The 25,415-nt window shown below is 35.7% G+C and overlaps 1 protein-coding gene across 1 annotated transcript in view; it reads left to right on the top strand.

Annotated features, from left to right (window-relative positions):
• Erbb4 (erb-b2 receptor tyrosine kinase 4) overlaps window positions 1-25,415 on the top strand; it is a 988,011-nt gene that overhangs the window by 508,633 nt on the left and 453,963 nt on the right. The gene's annotated exons all lie outside the window — the stretch shown is intronic.

Below are 25,415 nucleotides of genomic sequence, written 5' to 3' on the forward strand. Positions count from 1 at the left end.
TCCTATTTAGTAGCTCACCGAGCACTGTCACCTATTCTAAGGATATTTTGGTGCCATCCATGGTATTTATTTCATTGCTACATACACACAGTGGTAACAAACTAGAGTTATCATCTATATAAGAAACTTTACAATGATTTTTTTCACTTCATGTTTGTTATAGTTCATACAGATTCTGATGGAATACTTTTTTACATAATCATGAATATTACAGAATATATTTATAGTTAAAATGTGCCAATAAAATATTCAAAGCTACTGTTGCAATTCAGTAGCTTATGTTATAATTTACTTGAAATCAATAACATATATGCAAGTGTTACATAACATATTCAGTAACTTACGCCTATTTTGGGTCCACTCAGTAAATTTTATGCACCCTGAAAAAATAAATACTTTAAGGGGTTTTGCCAAAAATGTAATTGATATTGTTAACTTATTAAGATAAATTTTTAATATTCACTGTGTATGTAGAATATAGGTTTAAAGATGGAACCTTTAATTTAATAATCATCCAGACATGTGAAATAAAATATGGAAATTTGGGGTAAAGAAAGGAATAATGGTAATGTCAGGTGACATAATAATAATGCCATTTCGGGAACAGTTGTAGAGTTGATGGAATGAAAGTAAGTGCTTATGTTGAAAATGTGTCAATTCCTGCCCAACACTATTACTTCAATTTTTTCTAGGATATTTTTCTGCCAAATGAATGTCTTTTCAGATATAATTGCTACTTACATAAAAGTAATGAGAGGAGAAAAAATTGGGAATAAGATTATTAGGGAAAGGAAGCTGAATGGCTGGAATTAGCAATCTAAAATAAGACAATACAAGTAAAACTTCAAGCTTACATAGGAAACATTGTATCTTTCATGAATCTTCTATATTTGTGTTAGGGAATAAAGGAATACATTCCTTTTTTGATGTCATTATGATATTAGAATCCTATTTTTTAATTATTTTATTTATTTACAATCTAGCCATTGTTCCCCAATTTCCTGGCTCCCCTCCCAGAGTTCCTTATCCCATTTCTCCTCTCCCTTGCCTCTGAGAGGGTGCTCCCCTTCTCTCCCCTTTGCTAACCCTCTTCCCTGGGGCCTCAAGTCTCTGGAAGATTAGGCACATCTTCTCCCACTGAGAGCAGACCAGGCAGTCCTCTGCTGTATGTCTGCTACGGGCTTCAGACCAGCCCATGTATACTCCCTGGTTGGTGGCTCAGTCTCTGGGAGCTTCTAGGTGTTCTGGTTAGTTGGTAATGCTGGTTTTCCTATGGTGTCTCCCTACCCTTTTGCTTTTTCAATTCTTCTCCTAATTCAACCATAGGGATCCCTGACTTCAATCCAATAGTTAGGTATAAGTATCTGTACCTGTCTTAATCAGCTGTGGTAGGGCTTCTCAAAGGACACCCATGCTAGGCTCCTATCTGTTAGTACATCGTAGCATCATTAATAGCATCAGGCCTTGGTTCCATGCCCTGTGCCCCATGATATGGATCACAAGTTAGGGTCATCACTGGACAGCCTTTCCTTCGGTCTCTTCTCCATTGTTGTTTCTTCTGTTATTTCAGAAAGGAACAATGCTGGGTTAAAAATTTTGACTATGGGTTGGTAACCCATCCCTCCATATGAGGCCCTGTCTATCTACTTGAGGTGGACTCTTTGGTTTTTCTCTCCTCACTATTGGGAATTTTGGCTAAGGTCACCCCCATTGAGTCCTGAGAGTCTTTCACCTCCTAGATCTCTGGTAATTTCTAGAGTGTCTCTCCATCTCCCACACCCAGAGGCTACATATTTCCATTCATTATACTGTCCCTCTGGGCTTCTCTCCTGTTCCCCTATGCAATGAGCTTGTTAAATTAATTTTCTCTATATAAAAACAATCTTTAAAATTGTCTTCATATTCATTCCCACATTTAAGATCAGTACTTCTAAAATAATAACCAAAGGTTTTAAATAAATTTATGTCACATTTAAGTATGTTTTAGCCACTAAATTTATAGCAGTATTATGATTCATGCAACTGATTATCTTTTGTTACACTGACATAAAACACTATCATTCAGAAGCAATATCTTATTTGAATAGTGCTATATTTCTGGATATTTGTAGAAATGGTTAATCTATTAATGCTAAGATTTGATGCCTTAGAATACCTGTGTTTATTTAGAAGTTAGTGTTACACTAAATATTGCATACTCTAAAGTGTGACTCAAAGAACTATGTAATAAAATATATGGAAGAAATTCTGGGCATTGTGGACATGTTTCAAGTATTTGACTTAGTAGAAGGCTGACACTAATGTTGAAATATTTGTGCAGTCACATATTTGATTTTGATGACTACAATTCTGAGAGATATGAACTACACAGAAAACAGTTGCCGTTCTGTGTGATTATGTAGGAAAAAAACTGAAGACATCTAATTATGTATATAAAAATTAGGTTTTGGAAAGTTTATTAAATTTTGGAGATCTAAATATTTTAAGTGATCTGGTTAAAATAAGAAATAAATATTGCAAATAGCAATTCCATCTAGGTAAGATGGGTTGTATGCCTTAGAAATATATTCCTTTTATGTTATTGTTTTATTGTTCTACAAACAATTGATAACTTAAAATTATCTTACATACAGGGCTATGAGGTTTGTCCTAATTATAGTCAAATAAGAATAAACATGGTTATTTAAAAATGTAACTCTGCTAGCAAACCATGGTATATTTGACTTCTTAAGAATAGTGCATTGGATGTTTAACTGCAAATCACAGACTGCATCTGAAATGTTCTGAATGGCACCTAATTGGGAGGGAGTGGTTACCAACATGCATTTGTAGACCTATACATGATTCTAATTATAGAAGCTTGGAATCCACTGTCCAGATGAATTAAAGTGTAGTTTCCAAAGTGCAATAGTACAATGTCTAGTTAACCTTTTCACACGTCTTTGCCAAAATAATTTTCATTCATCTATCTTATTATGGAAGAAAGAGAAGGAGTTAGACAGAAACAGTATTCTTTTCATTGCACACTAGCAATTATACTCTAGGTTGAGTTCAGAGTATAAAAACACAATGAGCTCTGGGATTCAAAAGTGGATTATCTATCCAAGAGGGTTGGACATGTATCCAGTTAGTAGAATACTCGTTTTATATGCAAGAAGCTCTGGTGTTGGCTCCTGTTCTTCAATAAAGCTAGATACTTTGATATATTCCTTTAGGTCACACTCAGGAGACTAGCTAGGAAACAGTGCTAAAAATTCTAGTTTATTCTAAAGTATACAGCAAGTTCCGTTAGTAGCCAGCCTGGGCTATAAGAGAACAAGTGTATAAACAGAAAAATAAAAGTAATTGTTTTAGAGTTGAGGAATCTGCTATGATAAATAAATATTGTTTCATTTTATCTAATAACAACTTATTACATGTACACATTTGCAAAGATTGTGAGAATTAAGAGTTTTTTTTCTTTAGTTAATGAATGTATTTATTTATTTTACCTCCTGAGGGCAGTTCCCCTCCCTTCTCTCTTCCCAGCCCCTTCAACATACCTTCCTCCCCTAATCTATCCACTTCACCAACCTTTCTCTTCAGATAAAGGGAGGCCTTCCATGGATATCAATCATCCATGGCATATCACATTGCAGAGGACTAGGCACATCTTACTCTATTGAGGCTAGGCAAGGCAGCCCAGTTTGAGGAAACGGTACCAAAGGCAGACAACAGGCAGAGACAGCCCCTGCCCCTACTGTTAGGTGTCTCACATGAAGACCAAGCTACACAGCTGTTACATTTGTTCAGAGGTCTTACCTAGGTCAGTCACATGCATGCTCTTTGGTTGGTTGTTCAATTTCTGTGGGTCCCTATGGGCCCAAATTATTGGATTCTGTAGGTGTCTTTGTGGTGTCCTTGGCCCTACTGGTACCTTCAGTCCTCCTCCTCTTTTGTAGGATTCCCCAAGTTCTGCCTAATGTTTGGCTATAAGTTTCTGTATCTGTTTATGCCAGTTGCTGAGTGAAGCATATCTGATGATGGTTATGCTAGACTCCTGTCTGCAAGTATAGTAAAATATCATTAACATATTAGGGGTGGGCTCCCTCTCATAGCAAGAGTCTCAAGCTTGTCCAGTCATTGGTTAGCCATTCCCTCTATTTCTTCTTCATCTTTATCCCTGTACATTTTGTAGGCAGGATACATTTAGGTCAAAGGTTCTGTGGCTGGGTTGGTGTCCCAATTCTTCCAGTGAAAGTTTTTCATTGTTATAGGAGATGGTCAGTTCAGGCTCCATATTCTCTATTGTTTCTATTGTTATGGGTCTTAGATAGGGTCGCCCTAGTACATTCCTGGGATTTTCCATTGCCTTATCTTTCTAGGTTTTTCCAATGATGACCTATCCCATTCCAGTTGTCTCTGTCAGTACTCTCTCCCTCTGCCCCCCACCCTAAAATGGTACCTCCTGTTTTTATTCCCAATTTTCTTTTTTTTTCCCCAGACTTCTCGGCTGCTTATTATTAATATTATCTTCTCTTTTAAGCATCCCCTTAAGGGTAAAATGAAATTCAACCATTTACAGAGAAAATGATTTCAGAATGTACATTTTGATTTTTTTCTTCACAAAAAATAATACTATTATTATTATTGGTGTCCTTATACTACACATTTCCAAGGGCCCTATACCTTCTCTTCGGGTGAGTCCTGTCTTCCCATCCTGAATCTCAACTTTGTTCCCAAAGCTTCATCAAGCTTGTCCCTTATAACCACTGTGACCCCTGGGTAATTGAGGCCAGCTGGATGCCTGTACAGGCTTCCTTGGGTTTGGAGGTTATAGGCCAGCGGTTCCTGGAGAATGTGCCCACATTCACATTCAATTCGAGTTCTCTTCATATTAGGGGAATGCTCCTGGGTTCCCTGCCCCTCACCTTCCCAGTGTATGCTGTAGTTATATGTAAAATTCTTTAGCTCCCACCTCTCACGGGTGGTCTGTCAGCCCATGGCCAGGCCTCTTGCTGCCTAGATGAAACTATTATAGTATCTCCCCACTACTAATCTGAGAAAGAAGGCTAGCCCAGCAGACCTGTGCTTTCCCAGTGTCCTTCTCCCTCCCTGAATTGGTCACTTGTGGGCAGGAACACTGAAATGTCTGAAACAGGACATCTATGAAGCAGCTTGGGGTACCAAGAATATGGGGGTAAGGGTTTCATTCAAGAAGGTAGGTATCACACAGAAGCATCCACAGAAACCTCAGGTGAGAGTCCTGGCTCAGATGGACCCATAAGTCTCTGGGATGTCCTGACTTCTGCAACCACTTTTCAGCCCCAGAGGGAACCTTTGCCAGGCAGTGGGTAGAGTGTGGTAGCTGCTCTGGCAAACAAGCATGAAGCAAGATGAGGAGCTCTACAGTTCCTCTCCACTCATTAAGGGACATCCCTCATGGAACGCAACTTTCTTGTAACCTGCCCCTACTCTGTCAACCCACGATATCTATTATGTATCCTCTTTCCACATATTGAATTTAATTAATCATAAGTTTCTATTTAAGCATTTGTAACAGAAATAACATTATAGTGGTTTGGGGAGAAAGAAGTAGTTGCATGGCATAACAAATACTTTTGGGATAAAGACTTCCAGTCGTGGCATTGGAAAGATGGCTTTGTCTATAAACTGCTCGCTGTAAGAGAATCTGATGTGACTGCTCAGAATCCATGTAAAATTCAGGGAGTTGTGATATATTCTTATTATCTAAATGCTGGGGAAATGGATATACATGCAGATCCCTGATCTTCACTGACTAAATAGCCTAGCTGAATTAGACAGCTCCAAACCTATGGGACACAGTTTCAAAATTAAATGAAGACTTACGATATTGGCTTCTTAACCTCCATAGACTATTTTCATGTGTGCATGTGTATATATACAAAGAAACCTATACACACATAAGATTTAAATGCTTTTGTGTAGCTTTATTGTATGTATTTCTTACCAAATAGTTTTCACTATGCTGACATTAGCAAAACTATGTTGAGAAAATCACATTTTTTTCCAGCAAGTTCTCTTATTATTGTGCAAAGTAGATGTTTGGATATGGGAAGGCTGTTGATGAAACTGTAGTGATTAGCCACTATTTGGGTATATCTAACTTAACCGCCCTCTTAAGCACATCTGTTAAACTGATACTCACTAGAAGCTATTCCATTGGTATGAAAGAGTGTTGATATGATACAGTGTAGTAAGGGAGCCTCAATGAGGAATTATTTGACTTGAGTGAGGCAGAAAAAATGACTGTGATGATTTTTCCTAGTTGTGTCACTTTATATGGGAATACCCACCCGGAATGTGGGCAGTGCCATTATGAGATGATCTGTGGACAGAATACAAATTTAGACAGCCTGCAGAGCACTAATACAGAGATATACTGGTTCAGTGTTTTCTCGATTTGACCTTATATGTAGTGTGGCCCATTTTCTCAAGCCCCTCATACTGTGATTTCAGTACCCATGATGGCTTATAACTTTCAGTTTTCAGTTCAGATGAACCCCTTTCCCCAAGTGGCTTTCACAATGGTATTTTAACAAAGCATCAGAAAACAAAACAAAACCAGTGTTCCTTTTGATTTTGTCAAAATCATGAAATATATTTAAAATTCTTCTCCCCACCTTGGATAAATAGAAAAATGTGTTTAACTGCTGCCAATCAAATCTCTGTGGTTGATTAGTAGGAGGAGGAGAGGCAAAAAATAGACCAGGCAAATCCCAGCATTGTCAGGATACACTGTTAACATAGCACATTCTTTCCTGCCTAAGGCAAAAGTACATTTTGACCAGGGTACACCATCATGAATGGGTCAACTTCTCTAAAAGTCTTTAGAAATGTCACTTCTACTCAAGGGAGTATAGGCTTTAAGCCAGGAGGACAGAGCATTTTACTAAGGACATTTGGACATGGTGGTTGTCTTTATTAGTCATTTTCAGAGCTGATGTCCCACCGGCTCTTTCTTCACAAACCATTTTACTCAAAATTTATATCAAATTATAATGTTATACCTAAAATTTAATTTAACTTATGTCAAAGACAAGACTGTATCCATAACACATGATAATTATAGCAATTTATAATTATAAACTTAACCCATGTTATTATAATGGACAATTTGATTTCACATATATATTACAATTTATATAAGCAAGAAGCATTGGATAATAGTAAATTTGCATGCTTTTTCTTTATGAAATTCTCTTTTATAATTGCTATGTATAATAAGCTATGTAAAATTACAATTCATTTAACAATATGCTTATTTTATTTAATATTACTTTTTAAATATTTTAATTAATTTTCATTTCATAAATCATGAAAAATATCTTTTTGGGTGTTTTAAATTGCAGATCATATTTGATAATTTATATTTCAGATTGATATCCTTAATTTTTTTCTAGAGTCACAATTTTATAAATAAAATAATCATTTGTCCAGCTTTCTACCAGATTATCTTAATTCAATCATTATTTGATATGTAAAGAAATAAAATAAATATTATGTGCTGTTATTTTTGAAAATGCTCAACAATAGTATAATGAATGTATTATACTTTATGGATTCTGTATAGTGTAGTTTACACATAACTTTATACCTCAGTGATGTAAAATTTAATCAAGGCGTTGTGAGTATTACCATTGATAATTACATGTGGTTTGAAATGCACATTGGACACTAATTAAAATAGTACTTTAAACTAACACAATATCTATCTTCTAGTATTTAACATCTTCAGACCTCCTACATTATTCAGTAGTGCTCACATGAATCACAGGCATCAAACCAAGAAGACTACCTGTGCTTACTCAATGAATGTCAAAGGGCAAGGATGTGGAATCGGAATTCTCTGTTTAATGCTTATCTGTTCTGCACAGCCTGACAGTTTCAGAAACTGAGTCTCTATCATCAGAATTGTGAGAATATGTTATGCTACATCTCCTTGCAGGCATTAAAGAAGAAAGTAGAAAACTGCCAACTGTAGCACCTTTCACACAGACAATAGAAAGCCATAGTTTCCTGAGTTCCCCGATGCTATTTCTGTTTTTGATTCCCTTTGTAACAACATATTGCCCCAACTTCTTTGTCTATTCCTTCATATTCTGAATGATTCCAGTTCATTCATTGGATTGAAGCTGAATGTGACTCATTTAGGCAAAAAGCTACTTCCACGTTTCATAGTCTCTTCTGACACTCCTTTGAAACTATTTGTTTGTCTAAGGCAGAGAGAAGCTCTGGGCTTTGCGTCCTCTGTGCTCTATGCTGGCCTTGTCTTTTTTTATTTCACAGCATTAGCTACCTATTCTTCTGTTCCTCAGACACAGGCATATGCCCAGCCCTTCATTTTAGATTCCATCACCACATTTGCCCTTCATGGGCCCTGACACTTGCCTTGTCCTAGACAAGAGACATACTCGTTCTTGTTCTTTTTCTGACAGTAGAGTTGCTGAGCACCGTTCAACTGCTCTGTGAAAGGGTATAGTGCTGTTTAAGTGGGGTCAACCTGACCACTTCGGGAACCGTGACTGAATAGAATGCTTGTCAAAGGCATAGCAACTCACATTTGCATGAGGACACCGCCTCAGAATATTCTGATATCTGGGGAAAGAATATCACCAACGATTCTCTCAGCTAAAGGATAGACTGCTTGGAAATGATTGTATCAAGTCAAATTTGTAGTGAACATTCTGCAAAGCAGAGAATCCGTCAAAAGAGTGGCAGGTTCTTGTGAAGAGCCTGTAATTTGTAGAAACGATACTTCAATCAATGCTCTTATAAAATACTGTTTGCTTGTCATGTCAGACAGTGTGAATTGACTAGAAGGAAAAGTGTAATCTTCTATTTATATTGGAGAGAAAATAGTAATATATTTAAAGACTGGGAGTTAATTATGGACTCAAAGAGTTGTAACTGTCATTTTTGTCACTCCAGCTCCCCCCAATCCCAAAGGTTTAGACAACTGGTGATTGAGTGTAAGGAATGGAATGGGGGGGAATGAAACCTTCTTATTATCTCTACCATGAATTAGAAAATGTAGTGACCATAGTGAAATGAACCTTGGTGGTGGTGGGGACAGGGAAGTGTACCAGATAGGCTTTCCAGGGAATATACTCATAACTTCTGGTCAATATTTCTTTTAGTAATGCCTACTAAAATGGTCTGCTTTAGTGAGGGCATCAGAGATGGCTCACTGGTTAAGCACACTTATTATTCTTTCAAAGTACCTGAATTTGGTCCCAAGTAGCCCTCTGGCAGACCAAAAACATTCTGCAATTTCAGATCCAGGGGATCTGACAACTTTTTCTGCCCTTTGTGTACCTTGCATGAACATGATACACAGACTTAGATGTAGGCATAAAATCCAAAAACAAAAGTAAATAAATTAAGTATAAATCAGAGCACTCTTAACCTCTGTCATGTTCAGGGATCCTGAAGAAAATGCACTGTTTGAAGTTAATCTTATTAAATACCTGAAGTGTCTTTCAAAAGATATTTGGGGCATATAATTGTTATGATGTCCACTCACAACTATACTACTTAGATATTTTTTTAAGCTTCGGTTTTATTTCTTGCCTCAAAGGTAAAACAATATCTTCATGTTCCTTTTTGTAAGAGAAGATATATAACTTACAAGACAAGAAAGATAATGTGTAAGTTGGACCCTTGCTTAAACTCATTGAATGAGCAAGCATGCTTGTTTAGGGCATTTCTACAATGGTGAACTCTGTTCCTCAGGATCCTAGAAGCAGTAGAAGGGTTGGGTACTTCTCACTAAGGCACTGAGATTCCAAAACAGAGAAATTGGTGTTTATATCAGAATCCTCACACCTCCTCCATTACCTCAGATTAATTGCAGTTTGTACCTTTTGAAGACCATAACTGTGAAGAAGTGACAGATTTACCATGTCTTGTTCTAGACACCAAGGAAGGAATAGCCATGCTGGGCTGAGGACCTCTGACTCTCTAGCCGAAGTTTATAAATACTATTTAGAAATAACCCATCTATATCATTGGGAAGAATAAAGGGTGAATACTATCACTGCCATGTCTCTGTTGTTATAAATGTCTCAGGTTTAGTTACAGAAGGGAGGCCACACTTGATAGATCCTGAATCTTTCTTTCAGCTACTAGAACTTAGAAAAAGGTCCTCTTCCACTTTACTGAACATATGTATAGTATAAATTGTTACTGAGGTTTGTTTCAGTACAACATACCCCTATTGTGTTTTTTGCTTATATTTTACATGATGCTGACCTGACAAACATTTGTCTTACAATTTGATAATATCTGTGGAAATCTACCCTACAGTTCTTTAATTGAACGGGGTGTACTGTGTTCAACAATCTCCAAATCTGTTTCTTTGTGTTCTATTATTTCCAGGAATTATTTAAGACAGTTTCTCCAAGATCACAATTAAGGAAATACTAAATTGCTTGAAAATAAAAATAGTCCAATCTTCAAATATTAAAGGCTATAGTTCAGGAAGAATTATTGCTAAGATGTTTGTGTAATGTTTGAATAGATGATTAATGATAAGTTGGCAATAAAATACAAGCAAATGCACAGAATGTCAGTAATGCAGACACTGATTTGATTTAAATGTAAGAGCTCCACGAACTCATTCTATTGTCTCTTCAACTGAACTGTAGATAATTTTTCAAAAATGTTATTAGCTTGTGAACCATTATCAGCAAGCATATTAATTGAATCAATATTACTGGAAAAGTTTCAAGATTCTTTTCGAAAGTTAAGCCAATTCAAATATTCATTAATTTTATTTATCCTACTTGTATATTCAAAACACTGTGCTAAACATGAGATATTCTAAGTTATCTCTATATACCCGTCTACTCAGGGCAAATATTTTGTTTCTGGAAAATATTTACCCTTTGCCTGTAGTGTGTAAGCATAGGAAAGTGCTTTTACAAATCATGCTTAATATTATTTCTGTAGTCAAACGTGTCTGCAGTACAGGGAACCTCCAGTTTCATATGCTGCATTCTCTTCCATATGACTGTTCAATTGAAATTTTTGTGAGGAAGACATACTTGCATTGTACTATACAATGAAGTAGCTAGTTGCCATAAGTAACAACTGAACTAAGGCTAGTACAACTGAGGAAATTAATTATAATTTATGTAATTATAGTTACTTTAGTCGTGGCAGTAAATGCCAATAATGTTAGTCAGTGTAGTACCACAGGAGTAACATGCTTTATTTAAGCCAAGGTAATAAGCAAGGATTGACAAACAGGATACCTTGGATGATGAAAGAATTACTCTATGTCTGCCTCCTTCTGCCAAGTCCTTTTCAGAGGCAATTTATTCTACCTCCTAAGTCTCAGTGGCCTCAGCTTCCATAAGCACTGTGATAGGTCTAAGTTGTCACATATTTATAAAAGATGTAATTAAGTGTGTGTGTGTGTGTGTGTGTGTGTGTTGGAGAGATGGCTGAAAGGTTAAGGCCTGGACTGTTTTTGGTTTTGTTGTTGTTGTTGTTTTGTTTTGCAGATGACCTGAATTCAGTTCCTAGTACATACATGTTGGCCCATAAACTATAACTATAACTCTAATTCAGTGTAGTCTTCTGCCTTATGTGTCAGACACACATGTAATGAAAATACATATATTGAAATAAACGACTCATGTAATGAAGTTATTAAATGTTTAAATAATTTCTTTTATTTGTTGCAATTGTAAAGTAATTGTCTTATGGCCCTTTTCCTTTCCTCACTTCAGACACTCTTATACACCACTCTGTTCTTTTCCAAACTCATGGACTTTTTCCCTTTCATTTCTGTTAGTATTAAGTGAAGCCTCTGATGATGATGTTCTTGTTGTTGCTATTGTTGTTTTAGTATTAGTATTATTGTTATTATGCTTTTGGTGAGTACCAAAATAGAACCAGTAAATTTTTTATAATTAAAGACTGTAAGATTACTTCATCAAGCTATAAAAATACCAAATATAGTTCTTATTTTTATATTTTTTTACTTATAGCCTGTTTGTAGTTCACACTTTAAGGGCTCTACATGGTTCTAAATATGGCCAACATTGACAGCTGTAATAGCGATAAAATAAGAATCTTTAAGTGTAGATTTCCTTTTGATCTTAAGTTTTAACAACATAAGTATCTAATTCAAAGTTGATTTCAGTTATTTATTTCAATTTTTATTTATTTAGGAATAGAAGATTAGGGAAGCATTCATTTATCTTGGCCATGAGTGGAGGTTAGAGACAACTTGTAGGAGACAGTTCATTTCACCATGTGACCTGTGGTTAAGGTGTTGAGCTCAGGTCACCAGGATTGGTGACAAATACCTTTACCATTAAAGCCATCTGGGTGAAAGATGAACATATTGTTTCTTAGGTTGCTTCAGTGAAAGAAAAAAGTGCTATAAGATTATAATTTATCTGTGACAGAAAACAACCTTGAAAACCTATGAGTTCTTTCTGTGCAAATATTGCCCAGTCTGCTGCTGGTTAGTTTTTAACTGTCTAGTTGACATGTTCTAACATCAGTGAGGGGAGGACTAGTTTTTGTCTTTTATTTATTCAATTTACATCTTGCTCAATGGTCTCCTTACTGTCACACATTCCCTCAATCATTCCCCCTTCCTCCCTCCTCTCCTTTTCCTTCTCCTCTGAGCATATGAGCTGATGAACAGATGTGGTCCCCTGGGTATTCCCTCTCCCCTAACACTTCAAGTCTTTGTTAGGCTAGATGCTTCTTCTCCCACTGAACCCAGACAAGGCATCCCAGCTAGTAGAACATATCCCTCATACAGGCAACAGCTTTTGAAATAGCCTCTGCTCCAGTTGTTCAGGACCCACATGACGTCAAGCATTGTACATCAGCTGCATATGAATAGAGAGGCCTAGGTCCAACCCATGTATGTTCTTTGGTTGGTAGCTCAGACTCTGAGAGCCCCAAGGGTCCAGGTTAGTTGACTTTGTTGATCTTTCTGTGGAGTTCCTATTCCCTTTGGGGCCTGTCTTGTCTCCAGTACAAAGACAGAGAACTGGGATAATGGAGACACCCAAAACTCAATGGAGGGTGACCTTAGCTGTCTTCCTATTTTTTCATACGTGTCCCCAAGTTTCATCCACTGTTTGGCTGCGAGTGACTGTATCTGTGAATTAGTTTCTGGGTAGAGTCTCTCAGATGCTCCCGTTTACAAGCACAGCAGAGTAGCATTATTAATGTTAAGGGGTGGTACATTCCCATGGTTCAGCTATTAAAAACCAAGTCATCAAGAATTTTGCAGGCAAATGGACAGAACTTGAGATTATCATCCTGAGTGAGGTAACCAAGTACTAAAAGGATGTGCGTGGCAAGTACTCGCTTATGAGGGGATATTTGCCACAAATTACAAGTAACATGTTATACTCCACAGACCCAACAAATCTAAACGAGAAAGAAGGCCCAAGGAAGGAAGCTTGAATCTCACTTAGAAGGGGGAATAAAATAGTCCTTATGACTAGGCATGTGGAGGAAGGGAGCTAGGAGGGAAGTGGGATGGGAAAAAGAATGGGGGATTCAGGGTCAGATGTAGAAAAATACAGGGAATATGGCTAGATGGACAGGAAAATGAATGGAAATCTACAACTGGCAGTGGTGAGGAGGTCGGTGCCATCTCTAGGTCAAGATAGAGACCTAGAATAAGAGAGCCTTCCAAGAATCAATGGTGGTGACCTTAGCTGTGACTCACTATATTTGGAATATAGAACCTAAAGAAGTCACTCCCTATAGTCAGACAGGAACCCCAGTGGACTAATATAGATACCCACCCACAAAACTTTCCGTGCAAAATTTATCCTGTCTACAAGAAATGCAGGCACTGAGGAGGGAGCAAATCAGTGATCTCCCAACTTGACGGGAGGACTCTCAATGAGACTGTATTTAAAGCAGATTGGCTGCCTGGGCTTCTCAGGGAGAGATTGTCTTTATTTTACTTAATGTGAGAATGCCCAGCCCCCTGTGGTATTATGGCAAAGGGAGGAGACTCTGATCAGTATAAGGGAAGAGAAAACTAGCTAAGAACAAGCAAGCAAGGATTCACTTACTCTCTTTTGTTTCTGGGCTAAAGATGTGAGTAGATGTCTGATGTTTCTCCCTCTCTCTCCCTGAAACGATACACTGTAACTTTGACCTTTTTTTTTTTTTTTTTTTTTTTTTTTGTCTAAATCCTTTTGTTGGGGTATTTTATTGTTACAACAGGAGTGAACCTAGGACACTGTGTGTCTCCGAGCTCTCTGAGTATTTGTGGAGACCTCCTTTCTGCACATCCTGTTTACTTAATGATAAACATGAAAAGAGAGACGAGGCTCTTGACCAGATACGAGAATATATAAGCCCAACATTTTCCAAGTTATGAATGTTATAAACCATGAAATTGCACTATTTTTAATGCAATTTAACTGATTTACTTAATCTGTAAGCAAAATAAATGAACAGACCGTTCATATAGAGAAAATAATTCCTTTTTTAAGACTCTCCTTTAAAATATGCTCTTATTAATTCTCATCAATTAGCTATGAATATTGAGGGTGCCAATGATTGCAAAGAGAAGATCTGTCTTCCCTTCAGCATTGCTCTAAGAAATGGCACTGATGGATGCTTCACCCCAACTCAGAAATGCTTCTTTTTTTATATACTACAAATTATTTAATTTTCTTCTAAGTTGAATCATTTTGCTTGGCTTGTGGCATTATAGTAACCATAAGTATCATGTTGCATATTTACAGAAAAGGTAAGGGAAGGCTCTGTGAAATTTATTGCTTTCTAAAAACACACCTATTTGCTCTGCTTCTTTCTTGTCTTTGTGATGTCGATTAAAGGTTTTAACTGAGGAAAAGGTGATTCCCAAGTTAGCAATCTTGATTTTCAATCTACTCTGCAACAAAGAATAGAAACTTGAATTTGATTTTAAAGTATCAGTTTTAGACTGTTGTAGTGGCTGTTGATAAAAGAAAGAATATAGTTTAGTTTTGAAGCTTATCTCATTCTCTTAACTACATGATTTTATGTTTATTGTAAATAGTTTAGGTATAAATGTATACTTGATGATAATCTAATGAGATTTTCATTATAAAAGGGATGTCTTTTATTATATTTAAAATACTTTAAAATACAACTAAAATACTTCAGACTTTATATCATTTTCTCTAATGCAGTTTATTTAAAACATTTTTAACTATGTGTATTATGAAAAAATTTGAGAAAATTCTAATGTTTAATTGATTTTATCTTCATTTATAAAGTTATTATAATAAATCTATAAACTGAAGATTGAGTATGGAGAACAGAGCCTAGGATATGGACCCTCTTGAGAGTTGTATTAATAATAACATCAACAATTAATCAGCATTAATCATTAGAAATGGTTTACAAATATTACTTTGCTTCATCATTATAAGACTTCTCTATAAACTACAAGTTTAAATCATTAAATAATACCTACAAGACAAACAATAACTCACAAACTGAAATGTGAATCCCAATAACCAAGCTCTCAATTTTTCTTTTACTGCCATGTTATAAAAGGTCTGAGAATAAGGAGGTCATATGGAGGTAACCAAACACTGTAATTAAGCCTATTCAATAGCAGGTAATTCACCCCTGGTGAACTAAATACATACAAGTTTCTGTACATGGTGAATTGGTAGGACTGAGAACAGAACCTACTGTGTCTACTTCCCTAAGCAGCATAATTTGTAACTGACATGAAATTCAAACAGGTGAGGTGGGGAATACTTAGAGTTATTAGCATAGGACCGATATTATCTTCACCAGTGAAACTTCTATGTTTTTATGTTGATGAGAGCTAACTCATTTTTCATACGTTAGCTAGAAAGTCAAAAGACTCAAGGGAGATGAGGGTTGTGTATCTAGAGCATTTCTTATGATTTTATTGGACTGATTATGTATTGGGAACTAAAATTACGTAGTATAATTTTAAAGATAATTGATTTCTAAACAGAGTATTTGCTTCATTTTAGCACTATAAAATATAAATAGATAATAATTCAACTTGGAGTGAGCCATATTGTGTCCCTTAAGAAGGTATGACATGTAAATTTAAAATAACCTCTTTTATTTTATTTAGTTGGTAAATGTTTTGGACATGGGTGTAATGAAGCAAAAGTAGCAGACTTGAATGGATATCTGCGAGCTTACAATTTTTACTAGTCATTGAAAATCATTTTTTGTCTTGTTAAAGGAGACAGTAAAATGTTACTTTTAATCAGTTTAATTAATACACTAGTCAAAGAACTATCCCTTCCACTGGCTTAGTTTTTAAATAGATATCATCACACTAACTAAATTCATATCTTAGTCTATTTTGATAAAGAATATACTCATTTTAAAATATCTAAGAAGACATACCTAGTTACCCTATATCCTGTATTTTAAATGAAATATGAGTTCTTTATTTCTGTCTACTGTCACTAGTGTAGTAAATTTTGCTTGCTTAAAATATATGATTATATTTAAGGGTACATGTCTATGTGGAAGGATTTAAAGATGAACCATTCTACCTGATTATTTATAGTCTCTCTGTCTCTCTGTTTCTCTGTGTGTCTCTGCTCTGCCTGTCTCGACTGTCTCTCTGTCTCTGTCTGTCTGTCTGTCTCTCTCTCTCAGTGTGTGTGTGTGTTAGAGAGAGAGAGAGAGAGAGAGAGAGAGAGAGAGAGAGAGAGAGAGACTGTTTATTTGTGCCCTGGCTGGTACATTATAAGTTAGATCTGACCCTCAGCAGATCTAGCCTTATGCCTTATTTTCTACAATGTAATTTATTGATTCTTGGTGCTTTTCATATTCCAGGGATTCTCCTGTCCCCAGTCCCCACATTGTCACAGAAGCACTGGGATTGCACATGTGAGAAGTACATGCATTCAACTAATGACCTCATATCTGCAAAGTACTTACTTTACCCACCTAGCCATCTTTTTTTGCATAATTTTTAAGATAAGCACAATGCTATTTTGAGTTCACATCTAATTCACAAAAAAAATATGTTGAAAATCCATAAATCAACAAATAGACTTCCTTTAAATATAGTGGATAAATGGAATTAACTAACAATAAAGAATTCCATATACTCATCAGAAAAAAGCAAACTTGCCTAGAATTATAGAATGCAATGCCAAGGACATTGAAGATTGCCTATCCCTTGATATTGTTGAACTTGATTCCCACAGAATTTACATAATTGAGTAAACATGAGGTGTGTTTTGTCATACCATTGTTCATGTGCTGTTTCTAAAATGGGATTTGAGAAGACATTGGAGAGAAAGGAATAGAAAAATACTTTTAAGAAAGCACATATCAATGTATGTGCACATTCTCATTAGCCAATGGAGAGGAAATAAATGATATAAATGTCTGTGTAAACCGGTTTGTTCATATATAATTGTATTATAAGCTCAGGTCACCACATATCTATAAAATATTATTAAATTTGATGTTGTATATGAGAGCTGTTTCTTTTGTCTTTCCAAGAAATATGGAAGGGATATTAAAATAGTGTTTTACACACCTATAGCTGTACTGTTTATACATCATAAGAAGAAAAGGGAAGGGAAGAAGGGCAGTGGCTTTTGTTCCTGATAACACTGCCTGCTTGCAGAATCTGTGGCTCAACAACTATCTGTATACTACTGTCATCTCAAGTCCTTAGAAATCAGAGGTCATAATGATAAATTTTTCCAATTAAACTTAAACTTATATTTCAAATGGTTCTTTTATGGTGTTCAGGGAAAGGGGCTGGAACAAGAATTACTATTTGGCTAAAGTACCTTTAGGAATTAAGAAAGCCTAATTATCATGTGTAGAAAAAATGAATGTGATTTCATAAGTTATCACTTCCTCTCTGATGTTCCTGAAGATTAAAGTACATAATTTAAATATTCATCAATCACTCTATGCACCTAATAGTATTGTTAAAGGGAAAGTTACTAATCCCACATTTCATTGATCATTAAGTATAAAATACAAAAAAAAATTAAAGCAATAGTATTAGTTGAGCCATTTTTATAACAATTTAATGTTTAATGTAAGTTTACTGGTGATGTTTTTATTGTATTTTTATTTCATTTACATATTAACACCTTTGATATTCACACAATCACTCTGAAATGAGACATAAGCAATAGTATATAATTATTACATTAACAGAAATGACATGGGAGCTTCTAAGTCATAATGTACTTGTAAATATCATATGTTTGCTAATGTACAATCATGGCTTCAAGTGATTTTCTATATAAAAGTGTTTCTAGTTATAATTGCAAATGATTATTTAAGCTAAACAGGTGGTAAACCATAAGAAGTCCTTTGGAAATATCAGTGCATAATATTAGTGAGACACAAAAGACAAACAACCAAAAGTATGTACATATCTACAGTGTTTTTTAAATTAAAGCCAATATTGAATGCTGCCAGTTATAGGTGTCTGGTTAAGACTTCTCCCATGCAAAGCAAAAAGGGATGTAGATAGTAAGAGAGACTTAAGACATATAGTAAGGTTAGGTCAAAAATTATTCAATCCCTCTGGCTGGACTGCAGACATGGCTTTAGTACCCATCTTTAATCCCAATGATGTCTAATTGAGAGGCAGACAAAGTGACAAATCAGAGAAAGATTTGACAGAATGAGTCACCAGAACAGATGGGAAAAGGGGTTTACTTAAGGGCAGTGAAGACTAGGGAGCATGGCATTCAGTTTAGTTCAGTTCAGAGCAGTTCAGCTCCTGGAGTTCAGAGGTAGCCTTTCCAACCAGAGAAATCCAGTGAGAAGCCAAGAGAAGCCTATTTTAATCAATCATCTTGGAGAGGAGTTTCAGCCATAACAGCTGAGTTGAACCAGCCAATCAAAGTTCAAGGGCTAAAAAGAGTGAGTTTATTCAGCAGTAGGTTTCAGAGACTAAATCATTCCAGACTAAGTTAGCAAACAGGCTGGAAACTAAAGCCATCATGGTCTGGGCTTTTAGAAGTTTATATTGTATGAACACTAGAAGCTTCCAGGCCTAGGCCTAAGGATATTTAGATAGAAACACTCACCCCAAAACATGTATTTGCTCAGATTGGGTATGGCTGTCATCTCTTCACTTCATCTGAGGAAATAAAAGCAACATTTGTATTTACAACATATGATTGGGAAACATTCAATGGTTTTCTTTCTTAATTTTATTTCACTTAAATTAATTTTTCCATTTTTTGCACATGACATATTCTTTGAAAATGAATAATATAAATACCTATGTTTTCTTTATATTTATAAAAATACTAGGCTGAGTTTATAATTTGTTGTGAACAACATTATAATATAAATATCAATATGCAATATCTCTGTTGTATACTGACTGGAACTATAACTCAGGATTCTAATTGCAGGATTATCTGATAGTTATATTTTGGGTTTTGGGAAGCCCAATACTAATTTTCACCATTATCTGATAGTTATATTTTAGGTTTTGAGAAGCCCAATACTAATTTTCACCATGGTTTCAAAGGTACAAAGAGGTTCCCTCGGCATGCATTCTTGTCAGAACTGTTGCTTGTTTTCTCTGTAACTGCTATTCTGTTTGAGATGAGATAGAATTGGAATTGAGTTTTGATTTGCTCTTCCCTGCTGACTCAGAGTATTGAACATTTTGTCATCTATTTATTGTCTGTTTCTGTTTCTTTTGAGACCGGTGAGTTCCATTCATTTGCCTCTCTATTGACTGGATTCTTCCTGTGGTTTGCTGTTCAAGCTTATAGTTCTTTACATATTCCTGGCATTAAGTCTTGATTAAATATACTGAATTGGGGACAACTATTTATCCTGGTTATGTCAGCCATCTCTTTACTATAGCAATTGTTTCTCGGTAGATTTTGGACTTCCTGTAAGATCATTTGTCAGTCAGTTATTTTTCCTGAGTTATAGGCGTCATAGTCAGAAGTTTGCCTTTCTGTTAAGTTTTGGTTAATCCTTGATACATCTATATAAGTTTTGCCATCTACTGCATCCTTCTTAGAGTTGAGCTGAGTAGAGCAGATCCATACCAGAAAACATAGACTTACCTCATGTGTTCCTTGGAGTATCTTACTCCTTTCCTTTCCTGTGATTATTTAATAATAACTACTCTCTACCTATCTTTCTGGAAGCTTTAAGACAAAATGTGACTCACATTTTTTGGTGCTCATTTTTCCCCCATAGAAGCAGGTTCATGTCATTACTCTTTACAATTCAAGAGCGAATGTTAGTGTATTTTTGCACCATGAGAATTTCAGAAATGAACTTCAAGCACATAATTAAACATTTAACTCCACATGAATATCTAGGGACTTTTATCAAAGTGTAATTTCTCACTTTGTATGTATTCCCTCATAGAGTGGTATCAATCTGCTATATTAATAATAACCCCATAGCTTTACGTTCAGCAATATGTCATTAAAATAGAATGATTATCATTTAATAAAAGAATTAGGTAGTAAAATGCAAAAGATATTGAATAAACTTTAGGAAGAAATAAATAATATGAATCAGGCAAAAAGTGATTTAAACCAATGCTTCCTTGATGTAAAGTAAATTTCCTTCATTATTGTTTATTTCTTAATGTCTTGATTCCCCTCAAAGAATTCAAATGCCCATGTCAGGTAAAGCTTCAAGTTAAGCTAAGAATTTGTATCCCCAGTGATAGCCTCTATACTGTATATTTGAAACTCATTCATTGCTACTTCCTTTTGAGTAATCATTATATAGAAATGAATGAATTTAATACCTAGAAATTCCATACTCCATGCTACATAAGTAGAAATAACACAGAGAATGTTTTAGTTCTCACCATTAGATGGCCATTCATTAAAATTTTCACTACTTATTCTTAAACAGCAAACCTCTTGTTTTTATAACACATATTATTTCAGACTTCTGAAAATAATCAAACATGCATTTATTATTTATTTGGGAATTTAAATTTCTAGATAAATGCAAATCATTGCTGATAGTGGTTGGGTTCCCTCCCCCCTTTGGCTCAATTACTATAACACTGCTGGGTCTCTCTCTGTGGTGTGAAAAAACAAATAAAATATGTGCTGTCAAAACTGTAGTAATGTGAGACACCTGTGGAGGATCCGCTTGTTTTCCACTCAGTAAACATACAAAGCTTGTGAGCCTCTTCAAATTAGGGATTTTACTGCAAAGATACAGGCTTAGGTAAGGTAACTTCATGGCAGCAAGTTCTTATATGTTTAGGTTTGATTCATGTTTCATATTTAAGGATGTTGATAAATTAGTCTGTAATTGTATAGAGCCATTATAAACCTTATCCAATATGCATTATAGTTTTTATTGCATAAGCAATTTTTTCTAGTTTGATGTCATAATGCCTTGACTGTTATAACCTGCACAAATAAATATTTTAAAATCATAACAATATATCTATATCCCTGCCTCAACTATTTGAATTATGTGACTCAGAGAAAGGATATAGTATCTGGAAGATTATTCTTCATGTTATGACAATGAAGCAGCTTCTCTAAGGTAATTTTCAGGACAAACCCATAAGAAAAACATGTTTTATCAACCTCAAATTATGAAATAAAAACAAACACAAACATATCTAAAATTAAGCCAAAGACAAGAAGATCAAAGATATAAACATTAAGATAATCTAAAATTAAAGTCTCAGGGAAGATGGTTGTCAGTAAATTGTTTATCATAAATTTTAGTTCTTTTATTGTTGCTGTGATATAAAGCAGGAGAATAGCAGCTTAATGAGAAGAAAATCACTTGTGTTTATGGCTCCAAAGGGGACAGGATCCCTTTTTAGTTGGCAGAGAATTTTATGGTATGTCAGCAAGCAGATCACATGGTAGAGAGACAGGAATCTTATTGCTCAGATATTAAATCTCCACAGGAAGTAAAAAAAAAAAAAAGGAGAAATGGCTGAAAGATTATACATTTTAATGTCTGTAACCAGTGACATAGTTCCTTTAGCAATTCTGAGCTATATGATCTTTGCAAACAGTGACACAAAGTAGCGGCCAAACGTCTGAGACTATGGGGTTTGGGGGTGCATTTTTCATTCATGATACCACATGATGCAGGCATGAAAACCTGAGTTCAGATCCCCAGCTCCCTTGTGAAATGCTTGCATGATGGCAGGTAATGTAATCCTAAGACAAGGAAATTGGGCACTTGTGGGTCCCCCATGCTGACTTGCCAGGAAATCTACCTGAATCAGTCAGTTGTTGGTTCAGTGGCTGTTGTCTCACTAACTAACTAACTAATTAACACTAACCAACTAAACAAACAAACATACACATAAATCAATAGGAGGAGAGTAACTGAAGTGAATGCCCGAATCTACCTCAGGCATCTATATACATGTTCACACATGATATACCACACCACACTCAAACTCACATACACACATACCAAACACACACACACACACACACACACACACACACAGAGACAGACACACACACACACCCCCACACACACACCACACACACACAGTGTTGCAAATAAACATGTGTACACATATGACTCTATAAAATATATATGTCTACAGATTTGTATGTATAGATGCTTACAGTTTCATATATGGCACTTTGAATAGTCTTTATTATTAATAACCCAGTATACTGTGTCATTGACTTGTATCTAAAACAAAACAAAAAATTCAACTTATAATCAAAATGATATTCCAAGAATTTGTTTCCAAATAAGATCAACTTTAAGGGAATTTGTATGAGACTTTTTAGACAGAATGGCAAATGAGCAATCCATGTGTTTATGTCTATCAACATGGCTCTGAGACCTTTTGTGTGCCATGGGAAATGTGCCCACAGGCTGAAATGAGCGTACAAAGGCACAGCATAGGGAGAACATGCTGGAGGGTTTTTATTTGATGTTGTCAAAATGCTCTAGGCTCTGTCTTGCAAGAAATTCTTTGGTTTTCTTTTTCATTTTTGTTTTATGCTTTAAAACACATGACTTTTTTTCCTGAAACATTCTGCTAAGAGACAAAGAGTAAATGAGCAAATTACAAATGAATCATATAATCACATTCTTCCTCAATGTAAACATTCTATATTTTTGCCTATAGGGATATCTGCCAAGGTAAAAGTCAGCAGCTTAAGGTCACTTATTCAGATTTGGAGATAACAAAATGATCAGAAGAAAGAATTAAGAAAAATAGCACAGAAGTGAAAGTGTTCATATTGTGGGTACCTATTTTATTTACTTTTTATTTTCTTACTTATAATAAATTTTTAATAATAAAAATATATTTAATATTTAAATTTAATGAATTCAACAATTTTAAACATAAGGACATTTATATTGATCTTAGACTAAAGACAGATATTTACAAATTCTTTTCCCCGTAATCTTCCCACTAATTACCACAAGCTGGACTCAAGCATTGGGTCAGTCCTAATCTATACCCTAAGGCATTCTTTCAGGATTTTCAGATTAGGAGAGTATAGTCTCAAAAAAATGGTTTTTTTTTTTAATTTAATGTTTCTTATAAAACTAATTTATATTTCTAAAAATCTTGATAAAACCTATGAAAACTCCATATGATTCACTTAATTCATTCTTTCCATCTCAGTTTTGATGGATATTAATATTGTCTTCTTGTCATGAGTGATATATGTTTTGCCTTTTCAAGTAAAGCAAGACAATCTCAGGGCAATGGTGCAGCTTTATTCATGATGCCAATCCTGAAAAGGATAACCCTATTCTGGAACTAAGATGGGAGGGACACACTCATTTTTCTCTTCGAAAGAAAGCAACCTCTGCTGGCACACAAGAGATTTCTTTGGGAGAGTAGATGCTGCTGTGTGGTTTAGAAATCAGAGCTCTATTGCTGGGGGAAGCCCCAGGCTGCGTTTGATAACAGTGACAAACAGGTACAGGCTCCCATGTCCCCACTGCTCTCTTCTCTACACAGCAAGAGACATTCCCTGGGGTGAGCGGGTTCAGAGAAAAGGAGGTTGGCTCTGCTGAAAACAGATCATTGGCTCTTGACAAAGGTTATGATTAATATTCTCAGAAAACTCAAAAATGTACTCCTAGATACAAATGACGTTCAGAGAGTGGAATGTAACAAGGTCCTTTTTTAACTCGTGCAAAGGTCTCATCATGATAGAACAAAGCAAAGCATCTGTGGCTGGTGTCTATCCTTTGAGAGTTGATTTTGCTACTTTGGAGATTAAAGAATTGTTATCAGTGGGGGAATGTTTGTTAAGCAGTGTTATTGCAGTGCATACTTCTTAAGAGTGTAGAAACACTTAAATATCTCTGTCATATATATTTGAGTACCTTAGAAATATGTTCAAAAGTATTGTCACTAAAGAAACCCCAGATGTTTTTGTAACAGAATGTCAAATTACTTCCAACTAGAAAGAGAGAGACATAATAAGACATGCCTTATATATTATTGTATTTTTAGCTAAGAGTACACCAAGTAGGGTATTAGTCCATCTAAGTATAGCATTTGAGATGTAAAATGGACTAACGTCCTCAATGTTTAGCTAATATAAATCAGTCAGCCAACAAATTGACATACAGAGGGCAAGATAACTTTTCTTTCTTTTTTTTTTTTGATTTTTTTAAATTAATTTTTAAAAAAAAATACATTTCAGTTTTTATCCCCTCACCCCATCCCCCTCATCACCCAGGAATCCCCCATCCCATCCCCCCCTCTTGCCTCCACAAGGGTGTTCTGCCACCTACCCCTGACTCCCCCCTCCCCACCCTCGAATACTTCCCTGCTTCATGTTCAGCCTTCATGGGACCAAGGATCTTCTCTCCCACCCATACCTGACAAGGCCATCCTCCTCTAAGTATACAGCTAAAGTCATAGGTGCCTCCCTTTGTGCTCCCAGGCTGGTGGTTTAGACCCTGGGGAGCTCTGGTTGGCTGGCACTGTTGATCTCCTCTTGGGGCCACCAACCCTTTCAGCTCCTTCAGTCCTCTAACTTCTCCATTGGGAACCCTTGATCAGATCAATGGGTAGCTGCGAGCATCCGCCTGACATATCCAGAGCAAGATAACTCTTCAAAAGGACATAGAAACCCGTGTAGAGCCTGATTCTTTTGACTCTGTCTGCTGGGTTTATTTTCCACATGCTATGTTTGTGTTTAACAGAGTCTAAAAATGATGCATCTGTCATGGTGGTTTGCTTGCAGGCATTCTGTTTATGTGCAGCCTGAACATTCTTTCTGTTTATTTTAGAATCTCACCATTTACATAAATACATCAGGGAAGAACTATTCTTATTTCAAAATCAAGGGGATACAAATCCTTCTGCTGTTTCTGTTAAAGTTGCTTTACATCTTAAAATGTATTTCTATTAATCAAGGCAATTAGGATAGACAAATATATGCATA

Source organism: Arvicanthis niloticus, chromosome 3 (genome assembly GCF_011762505.2).
Source record: "Arvicanthis niloticus isolate mArvNil1 chromosome 3, mArvNil1.pat.X, whole genome shotgun sequence".
Taxonomy (NCBI): Eukaryota; Metazoa; Chordata; class Mammalia; order Rodentia; family Muridae; genus Arvicanthis; species Arvicanthis niloticus.